This window comes from Podarcis vaucheri (genome assembly GCF_965113315.1).
Source record: "Podarcis vaucheri genome assembly, chromosome: 7".
Lineage (NCBI taxonomy): Eukaryota > Metazoa > Chordata > Lepidosauria > Squamata > Lacertidae > Podarcis > Podarcis vaucheri.
The window spans coordinates 64,967,835-64,989,579 of NC_138765.1; the positions used below are offsets into that span (position 1 = coordinate 64,967,835).

Consider the following 21,745-nt stretch of genomic DNA (forward strand, 5'->3'; position numbering starts at 1 on the left):
AAGACACAAAACTACAAAAACTGAACCGTGTGTGTCTGACAGCTGGTTTTATACTCTTAAGTACAAAATGAGGAAGGGACAGCAACCACTGCAAAACTGGGGAGGATTCCAAAACCCTCATTAGAATTTATTCGCAGTGCAGTGGTTAGAGCGTTGGACTGAGACATGGGAGAGAGCAGAGTTCAAATTCTCACTCAGCCATAAAGCTCACTAGGTGATTTTAGGGGCCCAGTCATTCTTTCTCAGCCTAACCTACTTCACACAGTTGTTGTGAGGTTTCAGTGAGTTGGCAGGAGAACTATATATTGAGCTCCTTGGAGAAAAATGATAGGTTATAAATGCAGTAAGGGAATAAATAAAAAGAATTAAACTTACCCTTCCCAGAATACTAGTGCAAGTCAGACTTCCTCTCAGCTACTGCTTTCAAAACAAAAATGTGTCCATTAATTGCAGCCACACAGTTAATATCACACTTAGATTGGTCTTAATTTTTTTTGCTGCCTGCACCCATATCAACAGGAATCAAAGGGTAAGTTTGCAACAAATCTAAACACATTTACTAAGAAGTAAGCCTCGTTGAACACAAAGAAGCTCAGACCCTCCAAGTGTCTGTATTTTCCAAGGTCAGTCCCAGATTTACAGAAGATGTTCCAGTTTCTCGTTTGATCCCAGAATGTCCCGCTTTTCCTTAGGACGTTCCTATTTTCATCGGAGAAATGTTGGAGGGTATGGAGTTGTGTGACTCCCTGAGCCAAGGAGATACAACCTTTAGGAGACATCTGAAGACAGCCCTGTATAGGAAAGTTTTTCAGTGTTTAATTTTTTTATGTTTTTATTATGTTTCTGGGAAGCAACCCAGAATGGATGGGGCAACCTAGTCAGATGGGGGGGGGGGAGAGAAGAAGAAGAAGAAGAAGAAGAAGAAGAAGAAGAAGAAGAAGAAGAAGAAGAAGGTGGTCCCTATTTTCATCGGAGAAATACTGGAGGGTATGGAATCTTGCTTCTGAGTAAACAGCATATAGACGAATCACTGCATTTTTTTCTTGTACAACTGGCACTTTTTAAAAAAAATAATGTTGCTTTGTCTAATGCAGGGTCTCTGTTCTTTACAGCAGCTTCAGATCTTTCCCAGTCATTTTCTTCCAGCTGTAGCTAGAGTGAAAGAGAATGTGTGATGGGGTGTTGTTCCTGGGAACCTGACATTTATCATTCAAGTGAGAGAAGATCTGATGATTCTCAAATGACATAGCCGAGAGCAAGTTATATGATCTTTGTTTCCAACACATAGAATAAAAAGTTACATTTCTCTCTGGCCCATAATTCATTCTGTTTCCAGACATTTTCCTTTTTCTTTCTGCACCACACCAACCTTACTCCTTTTTCTCATAATCCTTAGATCCCTGCCAGCTCCTCCTGCCCTGCCTGACCCTCATTATGCCACGGAAGGAGTCTGCAAGTAGTTGCCGCCTGCATTGTCAAGCCCTAACCATTCCACTCAAGTTCCCAGAACATTATTGAAAGAGGTCTCATGGCAAAAAATGGACAACTCCCTCAATTGCAGTTTCTCATTTTTCCACTCTTCAGTTCTTCACATTTCCACATGTGTCTACATGTTGTTGTTGTCTTCATGAAAATTCATCAGCCTTTTATGGTGCAATTTTCTCCAAATATACACATTTTTGCATGCAATTCTGCCCAATGCACAGATTTTCGGAGAATTATTTCCCCTAACATTAATTGTTCCTGTCACTGATAAATGCCCACTTATACACATGTTACCCTAGCAGGTGCATTTTTCTACACATTATTTCTCTGGCGCCTTGCACTGCAAAATTCAGAGAAATGCAGATTTTGAAGAATGGCTATATTTCAGGTTACATCTGCTGTGAATTTGGCAAGTTCATCTTCCAGTGAGAACCAGCTTGAACGTCTCCTTCATCCCTAGAAAGCAGAATTTTCCAGGTTCAATCCCTGGTGTCGGCACTTAAAAGGTCCAGGGTGATTTTGATTATTTAACCTCTATACCACTTAATATATTTAAAATATCTCTAAGTCATGTACAAAAAAACTGAAGCAACAACAGACAACCTAAACAAAACATTACAAAAATAACCAGTTCTATATAAAACTTTTATGTTAATACAAATTTACTAATATCAATTCATTTTCCTCTGTCTCTCTGTCACCTCTGTTTCCTATTCACACCCTCTGTCTCAGCCTCTGAATTCTCACCCGGGGTCCAAACAAACTTTCAGCTCACCCACAACAAAAGTCTCATGAGAAGAGTTGCTGGAAACAGCAGATATCAGCCTAGTCTCTCACTCTAGACTTGTTTTTTCTGAGTATGCTGAAGGTGGATGGTACTTCTCCAAGCTGCCCACAGCTGTGTTCCATTCATCTGTACTCTCCACACCCAGTTCCAGGTACAGCAGGTTGTTGAGTTTTCCAGTGGGTCCAGAGCATGGGGAAAGGGTTTCCCTTCACTTACAGCTTTTTCCTCTCCTCATGTTTCTGCTGCTTTACTGTCCCGTGATGGGAATGATGTCTACCTGATGTTTAAATGTCAACCCTGTAGGTGTGAATCTAATGTCCATTGGAAGCACATTCCAAAGGACAGGTGCTGCCACACTAAAAGCCTTGGTTTTAGTGGGCAAAGGACAAACCTCGGAAACATATGGCCCTGCTAAGTGTGTGTGTCTTGAGGAACAAAGTAAACATGCATAGGATCCAGCTGTAACCTTTTTTGCAATCCTCTGTTCCAATTCAAAATGGAAAACAGCAATATTGTTTTATTAAAAAGCAGACTTCAGCACCTGAAAATGCTGCACTTGTTTGCTGCTTTTTGGAGGTGATATGATAATGAACTTTGCAACCTCTGAATTATTTTTTTTAAGCTGCTAAATATAAAAAAGCAACATATTTAAATAGGGAGGGGGGATAATTTCAAAGCAAAAGCCAAGTGTTTGCTTATAGAAAATATAAGGAGTAAACTTTTAATGGGCTTGCTTCCAAACAATTTAATAGCTAAGTGATATATGGTTTACTTTAATACACATTCTCATTAAAACTCAAGTAAATATCTCTGGATACAGACACATTCCATGCCAATTCTCTTTATTACTTAATTTTCCAGGTATCCCAGCATGATCTGAATAAATTATGCTGACAATACAAGACTATAAATGATAAATCAACAACACAATTTTAGTGATATATAGGATGAAATGTAAATAATAACCAGAGCTGCTAATTGCCCTGCTACCTGGCAACAAATCAGTAAGTGAGCTATTTCCACTGGTAATGCTTCAGTAGTGTAACACCCCAATCATTAAGCATTTCTGGCTGGTAAGCTCTTTCTGGGGGTTTTTCCCCTCTGTATAAGATGAAACTGTAGTATGAAAATTAACATTGGAGAAATAATAAAACAAAAAGGTGGCAAATGCATCATTCCTTGATGGTGGTGGGATGTGACCGATAATGCTATTTTTGGTTTGGAGATGTGTTAAACCCCTGGTATTCTAAAGCTTCTTTTGTCTACAAATGCAGATAAGAGAACCATTAAAACCTTTACCTATAAGTCCATCATCTCTGACTGTAAAGTCAACATTCTCATTATTGTGGATGCCTATGCATTAATCTGCAGCATCAGCACCATCAAAGAACTTCTTTCCAAATATCCTTTACTAGCAGACTTGCACCCGACATTGCTCACGAATTTAAAAAAATAATAATAATAAAAATCAATGCAAGTTTGGAAGATTCAGGTTCCAAACCTTGCTCAGAATAGTGGCCAACTGTGTCCAAACATTGGCAAAAACTTGCTCCTTGATTTTAGGAACCATTGTGCCAAAATTGTGTAAAGTCAGTGCAGTTTTAAATGTTTGTTCCCCCATCTTGATTCAAAATGGTGGCCAATTGTTTCCAAGCATAGATGAAAGCCTTCTCCTTAATCTCTGGAAACTTCGTGCAAAATTGGTTACAATATTTTAAGAAATGTTCGATTGCATTGCAAAAAAAAAAACAACTTTCCAAAACATGTGTTTTCATTTGATAAATTTAAATTTGCATTTGGATACAATTAAACCGAGAGATGCATTGCAACATTCACAAGTGTGAAATCTTATGGACGTCTAAGTTCTGATCAACACACATTAGTACAGGAGGTACAGATCAGATATTTTTACATAGAAATATTGAATACATCAAGCAGAATTAACATGAGCATCCTATGCATTGACCAATGATTTTAAGACCACAAGGGCAGTAAGGCCCCCAGTTCTGATCGCCACCTTCCAACCCTTCTCTGTCCCCCTGTTTAAAAATAATTCCCAGCCCAAAGCTATGAGCAGTGATATGTGGCTGGACCTAGCTGCCATATTAACATCCCATAATCCTAAAACAGCATCATCCGAAGGCATTTTTGGAAATGCAGCTCAACTCAGCAAGAACTGCTTCCTTGTTCAGAGCTCTGCTGCTGCTTTCACTACCACCACCCAGTGAATCCGTCGGATATACCAGAGGTCACTTTGCTCAAGTCTCCCTCAAGCCTGGAGCTTCCCTGGTTTCCATCTGCCTTCAGCCTATTCCAAGGTGCCTGTCATAGAAAAATAGGTAGCTGGAAGTCCATCTAGCTCAGATTTGTCTACGTCAGAGAGGGGACAGGGGCCTTTTTGGCACCACAGAGCAGATCCTCATCAGGATTTGTCTGGTCTTTGACCACAATAAAGATTGATTGATTGATTGATTGATCCTCATCAAGATCAGCCTTGTGTTCAAGAGTAGAAGAAGAGCTGGGATTTGATATCCCGCTTTATCACTACCCGAAGGAGTCTCAAAGCGGCTTTCCCTTCCTCCCCCACAACAAACACTCTGTGAGGTGAGTGGGGCTGAGAGACTTCAAAGAAGTGTGACTAGCCCAAGGTCACCCAGCAGCTGCCTATGGAGGAGCGGAGACATGAACCCGGTTCACCAGATTCCGAATCTACCGCTCTTAACCACTACACCACACTGGCTCCAAGAGTATGTGGAGTCTACACTGATGGGCAGCAGCTCATCAGGGTTTCAGACACAAGTTCTTCCTGGTGATGCTGGCAATGGAACCAATGCTTAAAACTGTTTGGGGGAAGTGAGATAGGAGGAGGGAGAGGAGGAACTCTGAAAGGCAAGCTACTGTATTTCTGCAATATCAATACATAGCATTAAATCAGATAAGCACCTCCCCTACAGTGTTTAATTGAGAGAGGTGGCTACTTAAGACAGCCGTTAATTAGCCTTTGCTTTGGAGTTCTTAGGGACCTGTTTACCAAAACCTAGTAAAGCAGGTTATCAGTTACTTTAGCGCACGAGATAACCTGTTATCTTGCAAGCTGAATTTGCAAAAAAAAAAAAAGACAAAACAAAAAACCTTGTGCATCTAATCGTTCAGCACCAAAGGGCAATTTACTCATTGACGTTTGATTATGCAAGAGTTGCTCACGATCACTTTCAAAAGATAAGCTCTCTTTGCTGGCTGGCTGCAGAGCTGAGAAGAGGCTTCTTGGTGCAGAAGGGAATATGTTTATCTCATACCGGAACACCCACTAGATAGTAAGATAAAGGTAAAAGACCCCGGATGGTTAAGTCTAGTCAAAGGTTGCTATGGGGTGTGGTGCTCATCTCACTTTTCAGGCCGAGGTAGCCAGCGATTGTCCACAGACAGCTTTCTGGGTCATGTGGCCAACACATGACAGAAACCAGAGTGCACAGAAATGCCATTTACCATCCCGCCGCAGCGGTACCTATTTATCTACTTGCACTGGCATGCTTTCAAACTGCTAGGTTGGCAGAAGTTGGGACAGAGCAATGGGAGCTCACCCCGTTGTGTGGATTCAAACTGCCGGCATTCTGATCACAAGCCCAAGAAAAGAAATAAGGTTTGGGGCATGACATTTTTCCCATGTCAATGCACTCATTATTATGCATTTCACCCAGGATGCTGTTGTGCTCCCCTCATTTCACAGCTAAGCACAGAGGTCGGCAACCTAAGGCCCATGGGCCAGAAGCAGTCCATGAGGGTTGTGTAACCGACTCATGAGCCACCACCAAACCAAGCCGCATGCTCAGCAAGTCCCAGCGCGCTGCGCTAAACTGGCACGGTGCGGCACGGGGACTCTCTTCCGCAGCGCCGGAAATCGCTTCTGTGCATGCCCAGATGCTGAAAATTGCTTATGCGCAGGCGTGATTTTTGGCATCTGGGCATGCGCAGAAGCAATTTCTGGCACCGCAGACATGCGCAGATGCAATTTCTGGCACCGCACTGCACCAGTCCAGCCCACAGAGGATCTCCACTGGAGTGATCTGGCCCATACCCAGTAAGCCTTGCCGACCCCTGGCTAAGCAGCTTGGGTTCAGCATCACCTATGTTATTGAACAGACTCAAATGTTGCTTTCAGGCAGTGCTAAGTTGAAATGCTCCATCAGTCTCACAAAAAACCCACCATCCCACCCCCATCCAATGAGAGAGAGTGGTTCCCTCTCCCCGCTTTCATAGAAGTGCAAATTTCTTAGGCATTTCCAGGTGTGCTAGGGGTTGATTCATAAGCTGAGGTGACCCAGGTTTCATTTCCCCTCTCTCTTTTTTTGTCCATTCATGTGGAGGAAGGAAGCTTCCTCGTGTCCATTCTCTGCACACACACACCCCCCCTTTACTTCCCGGGGCCTGGGTGATAAGACTGCTGGGGGAACACATTATTTTTAAAATTTCTATACCGCTTACATGCCCACATAACTCCTTAGTGTGTTACCAGTATAAAAATCCATTTAAAGAAACTCATACATGATTAAAGTACACAATGAAACAATTCAATCAAAACATTAAACGAACATTCATGATTAAAACTGACAGTAAAACAAACTCATGAAAAAGTGTAACAATTTTTTAAAAAGCAATTTAAACTATTAGGTCAAGAAGTCCAGGGGAATGATGAACTAAGCAGCTAAGCAGGTGTGTCTTCAAGAGCCAGCAGAATGCCAGTACTGATAGAGCCTCCCATATGTCAACAGGGAGGGAATTCCACATCACTGGTGCCACCAAAGAAAAAGCCATGATACCACTAGCCAATAATCATCAGATCATTGCATTAGATACCAGTCCAGTCAGGAAAACAAGACATCTGCCTGTGCAGAACCTTGCAGCCTTCTACAAGTGGAGCAGATGCAATGGGGCTTAAAAAAAATGGAGAATACATGGGGAAAAGAACTTTCAGCCATTTTGCATTAGCTAAGGTGAGTCACACCACCACAATTCTAAGAAGTTCCCCCACCTTCATGACTGCAAATTTCAAAAGTCACAGCCCTAATAAGAACATATGAAACATCCATACATCTATGTACAGTGATACCTCGGGTTACAGACACTTCGAGTTGCGGGATTTTGGGTTGCACACCATGCCGAACCTGGAAGTACTAGAACGGGTTACTTCCGGGTTTCGATGCTTGCGCATGCGCAGAAGTGCTAAAAACGCTTTGCGCATGCACAGAAGCGCCAAAATGCAACCCACGCGTGCGCAGACGCAGCGCTGTGGGTTGCAGACACTGCAGGTTGCGAACGTGCTTCCTGCACAGATCACATTCGCAACCCAAGCATCCACTGTATCTGTACCAAGCCAGACCTTCTTCTTTGGTGATCACTCGTAACCGAGTAAGATTGTCTTCCCTGAGCATGGTCTTAACAGTGAGTCTGTAAGTGACTGTGGAGGGCAAGTCTGGATCCACACATCCTTCCACAGTGGGGTTTCTGGGTGGGAGTTGATCATGGTGAGGGTTTGCCAAGCATGCCTTCCTCTTAGCACATTTCTCCCTTTCGTCTAAGCATTGTGTACTTTGACCGGCAGCAGCTCTCCAGGCTACCAGACACAAGTACTTTTCAGAATCATATACCCAAGATCCCTTTAATGCAAAACCCAAGAGAAGCTAGCATTTGAACTTGAGACATATCAAAATTTAGGATGGGATGGCTAACCATCGCCTTACTGGATGTTACCGGATTACAACTCCCATAAGCAACTCCTAGCCATTGGCCATGATGGCTGAAGCTGATGGGAGTTAGAATCTAGCAACATCCAAAGCACAACAGGTTCTATACCCCTAAACTGGGATTTACAAAAGTTGGCAACAAACTGTGTCTGAAGCAGAATTTGAGAGCTATTTTTCCTCTGGAGATGGCATATCTATAGATACTTCAGAAGAAATGAAAAGAACCTGAATGGGATCAGCCAAATTCTAGAGGTAGATATCACATCATCATCATCATCACCACTGGCCCCAGTTTTGCTGAAAACGGTATTTCCAGAGTAATTATTCTTCCCAAAGATCTGAATTAAAACCTGCAACTTCAGAACCACCTCAAGAGCTTCCAAGATGGGTTTTGAGAGTTACATTTCTTTTAACTCTGCTGAAGATTCAATTTTTGCAACACCTACAAAACCACATGAAATATTCAAAACTCGATATGTTGCATTCTTTTTAACTAAGATCTGCTTTAACTCAGTGCTAGTGTGCAACTGAAGTCAAAACATTTTTGCTTTTGGCAGATGATAGCAATAAATAAAATAGCCCTGACGAACAGCAGAAAACTGTTAATTATGTGTTGTTTGCTCTATTCTTTGTGAATCACTTGCATGGTTAAAAATTAATTTTATGATGTTATTTAAAACAATACATGTGACATTTCAGATGTTCTAGAGAAGGATGCTCAGTAATAATAAATAGGTGGACTTGTCAAAGGAAATTTGCTAACTCAAGCATCTTAAATGGATAAAAGGAACTAACTATAAATTACAACAAGGTAAAAAAAGAGAAAGCTTTATTTTCTTTAGAAAAGCCCCCAAACATCTATCTTTTGTTTTTATTCATTGATGAATTCTGGATAGGCAGAGAAAAACAATAAAAGTTTGATGATTACATAGCCATCCTTGACAACTTAAATATTTCAGAGACTAGGAAAAATATCAGTCTAGTCTGAGACTTGCATTAGGAGAAAAATTAATTCTGCCAGTGACATCCTAAAGAAGGCTGGGGAAGAAAAGGAGGGTGAAATAATGGGGGAATAACTGAATGCCCACTTTAAATATTATTCTCACTTTAGCAGTTATGATCATGCAGATGTGGGCACAGCTGTCCTTCCAATCCTGGATATGTAAATGGCAGGTTCTGTATTGCAGTTCCTGAATCGATGTTCTAGTTCTAGTTTTAATATTGCAGCAGGCCAGGCCCTCTTGCTTTTGTTGGAACACACACATTTAACCTATATTTAGATACAGGTTTTAAGACGAGGTCCATTCCAGGCACCACATTGACACTTATCAATGAGTGGCCATCCAGATGACGTCAAACAAGACTTGTAAGGTATCTGGAAACTGCCCTGTGAGGAATGGTTGGAAGATCTGAGTAAGAACATAAGAACCTTCTGGAGCAGGCCCAAAGGAGCCCAACTAGTCCAGTATCCTGTTCTACCAGTAGCCAGACAGATGCCTATGGCATCCTCATCCCTTGAAGCAAGACAGGACCAAACCGGGAGAAGAATCAAGAAGAAAAGAAGTAAAGACTGGAAACTAGCCAAGGATGCACAAACACACCAGAGCCCAGGATGACCTTGTTGCTCAAGAAAGACTCAACACTAACAGGAAGTCCTTTTATATTCCTTCCTGTTCAAGAGCATCCAATGGCTGGCATGGGTGGGTGGGTGTCCTGAAGATCCTTCACTGAGAAGCTACCACCTGTCATTCAGTGATTCATCACAGGGGGCAGCCAAACACGGATCGAGCAGTTCCTAACCCTTCATGGATATTATCTGGAGGCTATGAGGATTTTCTTTGGATACAAGGGGTCCATTTTCTCATGGGCATAGCTCCCCTTAAATCACGACTTTATGCTAGCACAATGCTGCTGAGAACCAACAGAAACGTTTCTGACCAGAAGGAGAGAACCTACATGTCTAGAACTTGTACACTATGTACAGAAGAGCCAACGAACATGTGGGAACATAAGAAGAGCCTGCTCAATCAGGCCAACTATCTGTCTAGACTAGCATCTTGTTCTCACAGGTGCAAATCAAATCCCCCAGTGGGAAGCCCTTCATGTCAAGCAGAAGAGCTCTCTCCCATCCTGTGGTTTCCAGCAACTGGAATTCAAAAGCATTTTTGACTCAGTCATGGAGAAAGAGCATAGCTTCCTACATTAATTTGTCTGAACCCCTTTTAAAGCCATCTGGGTTGGTGGCCACCACTGTCTCCTGTGGGAATGAGTTTCAGAGTTTACTTATGTGTTGCTTGAAGAAGGACTTTCTTTTCTCTTCCAACATTCAGCTTCATTGGGAGTCCATGAGTTCGAGTGTTATGAAAGAGAGGGAGGAAAACTTATCTCTATCCATTTTCTCCATGCCGTGTGTAATTCAGGGATTAGGAGACACAACTGTCACCACAATTCAACTTTCCCCGATTCCATAATTTCCACAATTCAATATCCCCTGTTTGTTTGCATCAGTAGGGCTACAAATATCCATAGGCTACAAAAGAAGCCCTGGCAGTGTGCAATCCAAGACACATCTGCTTAGAAGTAAGTCCTGCTGAGTTCAAGGGGGCTTACTCCCAGGGAAGTGGCTAGGAAACAGCAGCATAAAAAGTCTTGCAAGGCACTATGTAACAACATGTCCAAAATCTCCTCTCTCTCTCTCTCTCTCTCTCTCTCTCTCTCTCTTTGTAAGTCCTTTGTAGCATATCAACAGATTTTTAATTCATGAAAAGGATTTTGCAAGAAAAGATATTATTGATCTTTCTTAAAACTGTCTGAAGAATTCCCTTTACTAATTCTAAAAAAATTGAGCAGTTTGCTGTAAATAATTTACTCCCCTCCCCCCTCTGTCCTTGTACACAGAAAAGTCAGGATCCTTCTGACTTTGGACTGTCATATTTCATGAACTTTTTTGGTCCTTATATGGACATAAAAGAATAAGTTACTTGTTCAACAAAATTAAGTCAGTTGTGGCAAATTAAGTCACTGCAGGAAGCAGTGGAAGATAGGAGTGCCTGGCGTGCTCTGGTCCATGGGGTCACGAAGAGTCGGACATGACTATACGACTAAACAACAAATATATATACCAGTACATATATGTGTGTGTGTGTGTGTGTGTGTGTGTGTATATATCCTTTTATATAACAAAAAAGGAGATAATTATTAATGAACGCACAGTGTTCATAATCTCTACGCATATTTTAGGTCTATGTCATACCCCAAGGGAGCATTCATAAATCAAATATTTTGTATTCTCTGGCAAGGAAAACCAGACAAACAATGCTATTGAAGAATTCCCTATCTGTGCCATGATAAATTGAGGTCCAAATGTGATATCTTACAAATCCTGCTCTGTGTATCCTTTCACTATCAGAAGCATGGTGTTTGAGGCTGGAACAGGACCTTATTGGTGCTGGCACCAAAGTTGTGGAATTTGCTGCACTAGAAAATGTGATCAATTTCTTCCTTCCTGCCTTCCAGCACCAGGTTAAAAGCTTCTCATTAGATTTGTTTTTACACAGAGTGGTGATGGGGAACCTGTGGCCCTCCAGATGTTGTTGGACTCCAACTGCGACAACTTAAAATTGTGAGGTTTTTAAAATTAGATTCTTATATCACAAAATCAAACATGAAATATCCCATCCTAGCGCGAAAGATGAAGTTTCAACACTGCATCCAAAATAACATCCGGAAAACATAATAAGTTCCCATTCCATACAGCCATTTCTATAGAAGGCAATGCACAGTTTTTGCTAACCGATAATTTGAATAATATGAAAGGACTCCTCAGTTTGAATAGGAGAGGCAAAGTCTCATACCAAATGCAACCTGACATACGTAGGACTGCCCTAAAATTCACTAAAACTGTTTCATTGATTAAAAAATCATCTGTTCTATTTAACTGGGGAAAACGTTCAAAAAAGGGATTAGTTTAAACACAAGTACTTATCAAATGGACAGATGGTAGGTGTTATTTTTCTTGTAATGCAATGCCTCTTTGTGGGTGACCCACTGGGTAGCCGCCTTATTCCACCTGCGGTCCAGGGTATTGGGGGGGGGATCCCCTCATCCAGGCCATTAGAACTATCTGCCCTGTGAGCAGGACAGGAGGAAGAAGTGACCCCATCACCACCTCTTTAAAGAAACCGTCTGTTTGTAATTCTATGCTACGGATATGGGTTGGAGGATATGGTTCAGTCATCTGCAGTCAGTCTTTTGCAAGGTGCTCTGGGAGCCTGAAAGGGTCAATTAATGAATCAGCCAGAATCCAAAGATATATTAGGTTATGGACGTAATCGCATAAGGCAACACGCATAAGGCTGGTGTCCATTGAGAATGGGAGGGCAGAAGGCAATGAGATCAACAGGTGAAGCTGGAGCCAATGAGAAGCAGAGCCATCCCTTGATTGGTTGTAAGAAGACCAGCTGGCAGGTAGGGGCCATCTGAGAGAAGTGGTGGGCCAATGGACCAGCCGCCACTGCCTTAGAAGTATCTCCTGGTGTAATAGAGACCCATGGTAATATGTGGCAGGAGACACAGTACCCTTAGGATTAAAAGCAAAGCTAGACAACAGATCTATGTAATTACAGGCATTTCAGGAGGCTCAAGCTCTCGGTTCTGGCTCCCGGTTTCCTGAGGGGGAGAAGCTGGCTCAAACTCTCCAGTTAAGACAAGGAAACCAGGCAGCGTCCCTGCCAGCGCACACTAATCCTCTCCAGTATGGTTTTCTGCTAATTTGTCATGGCACATATTTGCCTTATGTCTAATTAGCATCAAATTGCAAACTGCTATTTGCTAACAATTTGTTGCATCAATCTGCTTGGAAATCTATAGTTTAGCATTGGATTGCAGCTTATCCTGTCGATCAAAATTCCAATTCACACCATACGCAAAAAAATAATAATATCCTCCTCCCGCCAAAAGGAGGAAATGCGGCAATGTTTTATTACACAACCAGAGAGAGAATTAAATAGGAAAACATTCCCGTAGCAGCCCATGCAATGTTGGGTTATGTAAGTTTGCACCGTGTTGTATCTTGTTGCTTTCTTACGAAGTACAGGAAGAGCTGCATGTAGAAACGTATCAGTTGTGGTGGGATATCACAGTAAGAGCATAAAAGTAGAAGAAGGGCCTGCGGGATTGGGCCAATAGCCCATCTAGTCCAGCATCTTGTTCTTACAGTAGCCAGCCAGATGCCCAAGGGAAACCTGCAAGCAGGACTCAAGCTCAAAAGCACACTCCCCTCCTATGGTCTCCAGCAACTGGTATTCAGAAGCATTGCTACCAGCCCTGGAGGCAGAGCACTAACTCCATCGTGGCTAGTCACCAGTGATAGCCTTGTCTTCCAAAAAATAAAATACAATTTCTTTTAACGTCATCCATAAGAACATAAGAAGAGCCTACTAGGTCAAGCCAATGGCCCATCTAGTCTAGCATACTGTTCTCACAGTAGCCAACCAGATGCCTGTGGTAAACCCACAAGATGAACCCAAACACAATAACACTTGTTTCCCTTTCCCCCCCCCCACCCCAGGAGATGAATGTTCTAATTCAGGGAACCTGTGGCCCTCCACATGTTGCTGGGCTGAAGTTCCCTGACAACTGGACACACTGGGTGGGGCTGATAGGCATTGCATGACCAACTCCTGTTGGGTCATGGGCTCTCCATCCATATCTAGCACAGTGGTACCTCAGGTTACAGACTCCGCTAACCCAAAAATAGTACCTCAGGTTAAGAACTTTGCTTCAGGATGAGAACAGAAATCATGCTCTGGTGGTGTGGTGGCAGCGGGAGGCCCCATTAGCTAAAGTGGTACCTCAGGTTAAGAACAGTTTCAGGTTAAGAACAGGCCTCCGGAATGAATTAAGTTCTTAACCTGAGGTACCACTGTAGTTCCCAAACATTTTCAGAGCACTGCCCGCTTGGTTCCATAAACTCATCCCCAATGCCCACTACCTATGGGGGGAAAGGCATTATGCGGAATAGTGGTTTGCACAACCCAGTAACACAATAAATTTCAAAGCAGTAAGAATTATTTGCACATTTATTCAATCAATTCAAAAAATGTGATCCATCTTTTCAATGTCTGATAGTCATTTAGACCCCCAGCTCCCCCAGCCACTCCTTTGCCTCTTAGCACCCCTTAGGTAATTCCACCCTCCACCCCCAGGGGGTGCTACCATCCACTTTGGGAACCAATTACCTAATCACTTGCAGCAGAAACCTCTGCTTGTTTAGAAGTCCATTGTCTTCAGTGTGTTCAAGGTTTCAGCTATAACATATATAGAGAGAGATTTGAATGGTGGGGAGGCTGCTGTCATATCATATATTCCATCCTAAGACACACACACACACACACACACACACGAAGAAGAGTGGGAGGAGAAAGATCTCTGTATGCTAACAATGAAGAAAAGATTAACTTGCCAAGCATAAAATCTGAACGTGCGGGCGAGGGGGGAGCCCAAGGTGCTTAAGAGTACTCAGCACTGACATAATTAAATCTACCACATCTAGGTCAGCTGAGGATGCGCGGTTTAAGCACCTATGATTTATTCAAAACTTTTGAACAATCCTGCTCCCTTTGACAGCTCCCTAACTCTTCTGCTTCCCATAAAATGGTTGATCTGCTAAGGCGGCCGACATAGATTGTGCATGGATCGGGGATGTGGGGTGTGTGGAGGGGAAGTAAACACAAATGTTCAAACCGGAAAACCAGAACCAGGGCAGGCATCTTTCAGTGACAGGGACGCCATGTCACCCAAGTCACGTATGGGTGACGGAAACGCCTGTGTTTGGGCAGTGTGTGTGACTTTAGCCAAGCAAATTAGAGAGCCATTATGGCATAGTGCTTAATAGTGTTTCCTAAACTTGTGTCTTCAGCTGCTTTTAGACTATAACTCCCATCATCCATAGCTAGCAAAAGCAGAGGTCAGGGAGGATGGGAACTTTAGCCCCAAAGCAGCTGAAGACCCAAGTTTGGGAAGCACTGGGCCTTGGAGAGACCTTCTCACTGCTTCTCAGGCTCACCTACTTCACAGGGTTGTTGTGGGAATTAAATGAGGAGGGGGGAGAAGAACCATGGATGCCACCACGAACTCCTTGGAGGGAAAGGTGGGGTAGAAAGGCAATTAAAATAGAAATTAAAAAAATGAAACTAATTTAATAAGTAAAGGCAAAGAGGGTCAAAGTATCAAATGAGTTACATGTGAGAACAGGATGCTGGATTCGATGGGGCATTGGCCTGATCCATTGGGGCCCTTCTAGTGCTCTCATTGCAAAATGCAGCAAAGTGCAGATTTTGAAAGTTGCCTATGTTTCCATTCTCATGTTGGTTGGGGAAGTGTGAATTAGGTAGATCTCTGGGTATAGGGCAGTATATGAATTCAATATATAATAATAATAGGTTTGCTGTTAGCTGAATCAGACATCTCCCACATCCTTAAAAGTCTGAGGGCAGTGGTGGCCGTGGTAAAAAGATATGGGTGGAGGGTCCTATGAAGATATCTTGCCCAAGCCCTCCCCACAAAAAAATAACTTTTTTTTTGGCACTGGACAAGCACGCAGCCTGCAAATACATGGGAGTCCTGCTGATACTGCAATGAAATGCAGTTGGGGAGCAGGCAGGGCTCGTAGCCTTGAGCCTACATTAGCCGCTGTTTCATTTGTACAAGAAGGTCTATCACTGTCATTCCAAAGTGCAGGTGTTCTCAATGATCTCTCTCTCTCTCTCTCAAGAAGGAAACGGTCTCACATATTTGTGGGTTCAGTGTTTGCAACCAAAGCCCCAGGGTGGAGATATGGGAGAAAATGCATGTCCTGTATGTCGCTTGAAAACAACTGCCATTCCAGACAAGGATCTGTTGTCTTTCCCGGAGAGGTATTTGACAATGAAAGATCAAAATGAGTCTAAAACATGCTCCCTTCTCCCGGGAGAATAGCAGGACTATAAAATACTAAATAGGCTTATATCCTGGTGTAATACAGTTGCTAATGCATGTTTCCTTACTTGCTTAATACAATATGAAACCATCCAAGCTCTCCCGTGGGCATAATAGAACTCACTAGACATGGCACAGTAAAGATGCTTCTGTGCTGGTCTGTAATCTGCATCTACCCAATAAACAACGTGGGGTGGGAGGACAGTGTACCCTTGCGATTGCATTCGAGCTATGTGTGGGAATCTTCCCTTGCAGACAAATAAATGTGTCAGACCAAAACAAAAAGCAAACCACATTCCCGAAACCTAAATTCATTGGCATGTGTGGGATTTCACGTGCAATAAACAAAGGGACTGGATAGGAGAGTTATTTCTGCTATCTAAACAATGAAGAGATAGCCTTGAAGCAGTGATAGAGGGGCATCTCCCTTGAGCAGATCTGACTTCTCTTTAGAACAGATGTCCACTAGGAGTAGCTGCGCATTCTTACGTGCTTTCATTTCCCCATGGGATTATTTTTTTCTCACTGTTCTTCTGTTCTCTTCTGCCCAACACAACCAATTCAGCCATCCAGAGACATTTCTTGAGACAACCTTCTCCAGATGTTTTTCGACTCTAACTCCCATCAGCCCCAGTGGGATGGGGAAGATGGAGTCCATACCATACTGGTGGGCACCCAGTTGGGAAAGGTTGCCCTAAGACCTTACAATGTTCTTGTCAACATGCCTGTTCTGCCTTTACACTGGTGTCTTCTTTTTCAGAAATAGCAGATGCACAACAACTTGAAAATGTTAGCCTGCTTACCCTTTTACAACGGGGGAGAGAGAGAGGACAATGAAATCAATGGTGCGCCATTTCCAAAGCCTTTTGCAACATTGGCGTGGTAGCACCTCAGGGGAAGGGCTGTTTCATTTTGTCTTGGTGTCTCAAATCACCAAATGATCATCTGCCCTTCTCTGTGATCCTTCTATTAACCTCTCTTAGTTGAGCCCATCCTAACGGATGAAGGAATTGGGGGTGTTTAGTCTGGAGAAGAGAAGACTGAGAGGTAATCTGGTAGCCATCTTCAAATACCTGAAGAGTTGTCAAACGGAAGATGGAGTAAGCTTGTTTTCTGCTGCTCCCAAGTTTAGGCCCCAAGCCAATAGATCCAAATGAAAAGAAAGGAGATTCTGACTAAACACTAGGAATAGGAAGAACTTCCCAAAGTTAAGAGCTGTTCGGCTGTGGAATGGACTCCCTTTGAAGGTGGTGGACTCTCATTCGCTGGAATTTTTTCCAACAAAGGTTGGATGGCCACCTGCCAGGGATTATTTAGTTGTGATTCCTGCATTGCAGGGGAACTGGGCTAGATGAGGTTTGGGGATTCCTTCCAACGCTACAATTCTATGACTGATCATCTTTCCTTCTTTGTGCTCCTCCTATTAGGCCCTCTTGGCTGAGCCCATCCCTCTGGCAAGTTGACTTAGCTCTTCTTGGGGAGACAAGGTTCCTCCCCTTCTAATTGTCCCTTATTTTGAAGGGCGGTTGAGCCACACTGGGCCCACAATGAAAACGACTTGGTCCTGCACCCCGTGCCCAGTGTCGACGTTTTCCCAGTGATTCCACAGGAGTCAAAAACTCAACAAAGCGCATCGCGGATGCTGTAAAGAGAACAGGCTGCTCATGTCTGTGACCACTGTATGCAAACCTTGGCATTAGTCACCGCCGGGCTGCCTCTGACAGCCCTGAAGTGAGGGAGATTAATGCGAGGCAGGGGTACTTTATTATTGTCATTCTGTTCTTTCACACTCTGCCTCTGACTTTCAATTTTGCTCCAGAATTAATTGTCTGCTCCTTACAGTATGACTGATGTAGAAGGGTACAAGCAACAGAGGCACCTGGTTCTGGCCTTGACAATCTGAACTCGCGCACAGAAGGATGTATTGTTGCACGACCACATTTGTGGACAGACAGGCATCTTTCAGGGGGATCAGCCAACATTTCTTTGGGCTTCAGTCAGGTTTGACTGAAAATTATCCATTTTTTAAAAAAAAGATCCATCCCTCTCCAACACACACACACACACACACACACACACAGCCCATTTTACTAGTTGCGACAGTAACAAAACACCAGCATCATTATAAAGTGATAGGCCATGATGCTCTCCTCTGTGTTTTTCCTACAGCCCTCATGCAATGGCTTTGCATTCCTAGGCTTTGCATTTTTACGTTGGAGGGGTTGTAAATTAGTAACATAGGCAAGCTCAAATCCCTACCCTCCCTGATTTAAGCATTGTTGGAAGAGCATTATATACAGTATCTCCGACAATAAAAAAATACATGACTATGTACATCTGTATCATTTACTATTTACAGCCCTTAACAGCGCCGAAGCAAATTACTTTTTAAAAAGTAAGACAAATATTTAAAGATCCCCTATCTAAACGGGAAAGCCTGGCTGTATATCAGGTTTAAGATGATCTGCTGTAAGGAAAGATGAAAGAACATATTTGCCGGGAAATTGAGGCCTGCAATTTTAGGGTAAATATATAAATAAATGAAGAACCCAAGCCTCCTTGCTGTAGGAAGTGTGACATTTTGTTTTTCTTTTTTTAAAAAAGCATTAAGCTCTGATCATGCAATCATATAGAACAGGGGTTGCCAATGTGGTGCTTTACAGATGTTTCTGGACTCCAACTCCCATCAGCCTCAGGCATCATGGCCAGTGGTCAGGGATGATGGGAGTTGTAGTCCAACTGCTGGTTAGAGGGCACCACATCAGCTTCCTCATGTAGAACACTGAGCTTTAATTGATGAGTTGGAAGCATCCCAAGCACTATTAAATTATTGTCGCCACCAATTTCTTTCTTCTAGACTGGGGGTGAGATCTGGAATAGTGTAGAACTCAGTTTCTCACTCAAACTTTTGACACAAAGGATTGTCGCCAACTATGTTCCAATCACAGTAGACCCATTGAAATTGCTGGACCCAAGTTAGTCATATCTGTTAATTTCAGTGTGTGGGGGGGGGTATTCAACTAAGTTTTACACAGAGTGGACTTATTGAAATTAATAATCATAACTTAGTCATGTTCGTGAATTTCAATGAATCTCAAAGTCGAGACCCACTGGTCATACTTCTCTGAGCTCCTGATAAAGATTACAGACTTCCAGACAAACCATTAACCATCAATGGTGGCTTTTGCCTCTTCAGAGGTAAGATTGGTGGTAACCCAGAATAAGACTTTCTTCATGGCGGTGCCCCATTTATGGAAGCTGCGCCCCTTTGGCTATCCAATCGTCACCTACTTCATTAGGACTCACCTTCCTTGGAGGATTTTAAGCAGATGTTGGATGGTGATCTGTCATGGATGCTTTACCTGTGATTCCTGTATTGCAGGAGATTGGACTAGGTGAACCTTGGGGAACTATTCCAGTTCTACAACTCTTCGATTCTATGAATTAAACTGATGTGAACTGGACTCAAGAGGGAAAGGAGTTTTGAATCTATACATTCCAAACAGCTAGGAAGAAAGCAGCAGCTCTGCAAAAGCATCTCAGAAAGGGGCACCAGAAAGGACCACAATAGGATGACATGACATCAGTGTGATGATGCCCTCCCCTTCAAATGCATTATCAGGGCAGCTTACCATAAAATATTTTAAAGTATAATGAAGGTGTTAAGCTAAAAATAGCAACTCAATGAAAGCAAATTCAAAATAAACGACGTTAAAGAGCTTAAAAACCTGGGACAATCGAAAAGTATGCATCTGGTGCTGGAAGAACAACAGAGTGAGCTCTTTGGGAATAAAGTTTCAAAGCCAGGGTGCCAGCATCAAAAAGGCCCTCTCTGCTGTAGGCACCCCTCACAGTTAAGGCAGCAGGGGAATCAAATAGAAGAATGGCTGATGAGAGTTTCACAGTACAGACAGGCATAGGTGGAGATAGGCCATGAGAGGCTTTTGAGATCCAGGGCAGATTTTTTAATTGAACCCCAAAAGGGACTAGGAGCACCCAGCACAACATGCTAATGATGCCAGGTCCCAGTGAGCAATCTAGAAAAGGGACAAATCAGGCAGCCCCATGGTTTGGAAAAAAATACTAGTCCCTGTGGGGTGCCATGTTTTGTGTGTCGGGGTCTCCAAATCCCTTCATCAGCGGCTGTTTAGGGTTACCATATTTCACATTTCAACCACAAAGTTGTTGAAATTTTTTCAGGAAACCATTTAAGCTTTTTGAGTTGTTTTCTGCTGCTTTTCCCATTGCGTTGCCATACATCCGGGTTTTCCCTGACATTTTGCCAATTCAGCAAAATTCCCCCCGAAGCCATTTTTTCACCTGAAACAAGGGCATGTCAGGAATTTTCCTGACATGTGGCAAGCCTATTGCTGTTGAATCAACCGGAATGCATCAAAATGCAAATTTCACTCATGGATGAAACTGGGACAACTCTAGTTCAGTGTTAGCTTCCAGATAACAATTTAGTTGTGACTAAGAGGACTCTGCCATCTCACGTGGAATATAAGGTTATATGTGGCTTCTTGTCAAGATGGTTGCATACACTCTTCCCAAACATTGGCCTCTGAGTACCAGTCATAGCAGCTTGTGCCTGGCTTGTTGACTTCCCAGAGACAGGTGGTAAGCCACTATGGGGAAAAAGATCTGGACTATAGAAATATAATAATAGAGTTGGAAGGAACTCCAAGGGTCATCTAGTCTAACCCCCTGCAATGCAGGAAGCACCATGAAAAATCTAAAAAATCTAAAAACCTCCAATGGGGAGTCCACCACCTTCTAATGGAGTCCATTCCACTGTCTTAGCATCAGAAAATTCTTCCAAATGTTTATTTGGAATCTCCTTTCTTATCATTTGGGACGCGGGTGGCGCTGTGGGTAAAACCTCAGCGCCTAGGACTTGCCGATCGCATGGTCGGCGGTTCGAATCCCCGTGGCGGGGTGAGCTCCCGTCATTCGGTCCCAACTCCTGCCCACCTAGCAGTTCAAAAGCACCCTTAAGTGCAAGTAGATAAATAGGTACCACTTTATAGCGGGAAGGTAAATGGCGTTTCCGTGTGCTGCTCTGGTGCCGGTTCGCCGGAGCAGCGTCGTCACGCTGGCCACGTGACCCAGAAGTGTCTGCGGACAGCACTGGCCCCCGGCCTCTTAAGTGAGATGGGCGCACAACCCTAGAGTCTGTCAAGACCGGCCCGTACAGGCAGGGGTACCTTTACCTTACCTTTTACTTCTTATCATTTAAATCCACTGGTTTGGATCCTTCCCTCTGAAGAAGTAGAAAACAAACTTGCTCCTTCTTCCACATGGTAGCCCTTCTGGCTAGGTGGGCCTTTGGTCTTATCCAGGGGTGCTTGTGACTGAAGACACCATTATTGCCGCTGAAGAATTAAAAAGCATCACCAAGCTGCCTTGTCACCTCGGATATCATGATTAACTTACATCTTTCATGTAGTTTGGATAGCAATAACAATAGAATGGACAGGAAACATATTAATAGGTGATGTTACTTGATATTAATGTCTCTCTCTCTTTCTCTTTCTTTCTCTCTCTCTCTTTCTCTCTCCCCTCCCCGCTCTCTTTCTGCAAGGACTTCAAGAACACCTTTCTCAGACACACGGCTTGAATATGCAATAAATCTCTGCAGCTTTATCTCATCCCCAGCTTCAGTATGATCATGGAATTACGTTAAAGGGTACAGAAGGCCAAACTCTCTTCCTAGTGTATACCAGAGAGAAAATTACCACCACTTGAGTCAAGG

The 21,745-nt window shown here is 43.1% G+C and overlaps 1 long non-coding RNA gene across 1 annotated transcript in view; it reads right to left on the reverse strand.

Moving 5' to 3' along the window:
- LOC309537876 overlaps positions 1–702 on the reverse strand; it is a 32,499-nt gene extending 31,797 nt beyond the window's left edge. The window contains exon 1 of the long non-coding RNA XR_014222025.1: positions 376–702. This is a non-coding gene — a long non-coding RNA (uncharacterized lncRNA). The remainder of the gene's footprint in view (positions 1–375) is intronic.
- Positions 703–21,745: the final 21,043 nt, after the last annotated feature.